The following is a 490-nucleotide window of genomic DNA, read 5'->3' as shown; positions in this document are numbered from 1 at the left end:
TATCTGCAACCCCCGCCTTCCTTATCTTCTCCTTTTTTCTCCTTGAAAAAGGTGTTATATCCTCTTAAAGTTAATCCCTCTACCTGAACTCAGATCCCTTCTAATCTCCCCAAAGGAGAGGTCTGTTCCATTACTTATTCCTTCTCATGCATGTATTTTCAATCTCAGCTTCTCTTCTTACTCCTATGCTATATACTTACAGCATACTCATGTAAGCCTGCTCATATCAATCTCATCCTTAACTTTTTTTCCCCTCTGTTTTCTTTCCTTACCTCCACTTTTTTACCTCTACTTTCTGACTTCAATTTTTCACACCTCAATCTGTATTCTCTGTTTTTTCAATCTACCGAAATCACTAGTCAACTAATTTTGAAATCTAATGATGCAGTCATAGAATAGAACCATTCCATGCAACCATTTAAAAGAAAGAGAATAATCTGTATGTGGGAATGTGGGATGAACTGGAAATTAGGTGTTATGTGGGGGGGGA

This window comes from Otolemur garnettii, unplaced genomic scaffold (genome assembly GCF_000181295.1).
Source record: "Otolemur garnettii isolate 467f Iridium unplaced genomic scaffold, OtoGar3 scaffold00013, whole genome shotgun sequence".
In the NCBI taxonomy this organism is placed as follows: Eukaryota; Metazoa; Chordata; class Mammalia; order Primates; family Galagidae; genus Otolemur; species Otolemur garnettii.
Note: the sequence above shows the minus strand (reverse complement) of the source record.